The 1,905-nt window shown below is 49.2% G+C and overlaps 1 non-coding gene across 1 annotated transcript; it reads left to right on the top strand.

Moving 5' to 3' along the window:
- The first annotated feature begins 269 nt into the window (after positions 1-269).
- TRNAY-GUA (transfer RNA tyrosine (anticodon GUA)) lies at positions 270-355 on the top strand. Its single transcript is given in 2 exon segments — positions 270-306; positions 320-355. It is a non-coding gene; the product is annotated as a tRNA-Tyr (tRNA).
- The last annotated feature ends 1,550 nt before the right edge of the window (positions 356-1,905 follow it).

The following is a 1,905-nucleotide window of genomic DNA, read 5'->3' as shown; positions in this document are numbered from 1 at the left end:
GAATGATCGACAGACATGCCGAGCCACCTCGCTCGACAAGGTCTATCTTCCGTGAAGAGACTGCTCAAGTCCGTAGTGTGGTGGCTACCTATCATCCCGTCCCTAAATGGATTTCACACCTGGACGCTTGTGTTTGTTTGCCAGAATTTTGAACTGTCATTGGACTGTATACTATCTGTGAATTTGTTTCTCTTGTATGTTCATATGTAATGTAACTGCGTTGGTTTGACAGTACCGATAATTCCATGCAATAAAGAAAAAAAAAACTTCCGTCGATAGCTCAGTTGGTAGAGCGGTGGACTGTAGATGCGCAACAGTAATCCATAGGTCGCTGGTTCGAATCCGGCTCGACGGAGGGTTCTTTTTTTCATTCCAAAGAATGCGGCATCTCATCAACATTGGGTGGAAAGCATACGTTTACATGGCTCGAGATTTTTGTGCACCATGATTCACAATTTTTCGATTTCAACTATACGCTAAGCGACGTTCTCCGATATCCCTACCAAACGATTGTCGCCTTGAGAGCGTTAATTTGGTGTTTGAAATGAAAAAATAAAGTTTTTATGTGACAGATCTGCGCACCTTTCTGTAAGCCTTTGTCGGATATACGTAACGTTTACATCATCCCTTTTGTTTTTCATTTGTTTTTGTTCGGGCAGGTTACTACACGGGATATTAAAGGGGAGAACGTCCAAAGGAAGATTTTTTTAAAAAAATTGGAAGATGGCAGATTTTTTACGACTCCTATTTACACTTATTCAGAAATGTGCATTGATGTTTGCGGCACTTGTGGCAGCACAGAGCCATTGATTCCAGAGATGGGATCTTGCATCTTCATTGTGTGTTCTTACGTTATGGTGCATATCCTAGGGGGCTGTCCAGGTTTTTATTTCTTTATTTTTATTGCGATATCCATTATATGGACACTCCCGGCGCATATCTGCCGTCGCCGTCCCCGTGAGGTTGCGTGTGCAGTCCAAGGGTGATAAAATCGTCGCCACCCGCCGTATGCTGTACGTGCGAGTGAAAGCGTGCGAGGATTAGGGAAGGAAGGAAGCGCACGCAAGGGAGGAAAGCGGGAAGGAAACGCGCCGTCTTCCGTAACGCGCGCTTCCTTACAGACACAGCACGAAGGTCAGTTCACTCGCTGCTGCCGCTGCCGCGCTTCCCCACTTCAGCGCTTTGACAGGGAGTTTCCGCGGTCATCGAGTGAGATGAGTTCATGTTGTCAGGATTGGGGGCTCAATCCCATCGCTCGAGATCCGTTGCCAAGATTGGAGTCCGGCATGAATTCGAAGGTAGCTGGCCCATGCCGTCGTCCAACTTATCCACGCTGAGGACGTTGATGAAGGGAAGAACTGCTTCTCATCGAGAACGAGGAATATGTTTCACGAGGGTTGCAATTCAGGCTTGTTGGTAGTGAATCGCGCGACCTTACTCCCCTTGAAGAGGAATATGGGTTTATTTACAGTATTTAAGTCAGTCTAACATGACTGCTTGAGAAAAAGAGTGTCAGTCCAACATGACTGCATGAGAGAAGTGTGTCCAGCATTCGCACCACAGCAGTTTTTAAACACTCGGTCCCCCCGCGATACAAGGTGACGCGAACGTTCGTTTACTCATTGTCAGCTTGCCGCCGCCCCGCAGAACAGTTTGCGCACACATAGGCACACACATTCCGATGTCCGGCGCCGACGTCAGAGGGGCGCCGTTCCGGGAAGCTCGGAGCCATGGTGGGTAGCTCGTTGTCCTGCGACCCGGACGGCGCATGGGAAGCAACAAAAAACGGCTTTCCCGCGGCAGCTCGTTCACGCGTAGCAGATCAGGTCCGCGCTGGGGAGCTTGGGCACAATAGTTCGCCCGCCGAACTCGTTCCGTCACAACGCCGATGGGGCTGGAGGATGG

The sequence above is a fragment of the Dermacentor albipictus genome, chromosome 1 (assembly GCF_038994185.2).
Source record: "Dermacentor albipictus isolate Rhodes 1998 colony chromosome 1, USDA_Dalb.pri_finalv2, whole genome shotgun sequence".
NCBI lineage: Eukaryota > Metazoa > Arthropoda > Arachnida > Ixodida > Ixodidae > Dermacentor > Dermacentor albipictus.
Note: the sequence above shows the minus strand (reverse complement) of the source record. Positions and strands in the feature narration are given on the sequence as shown.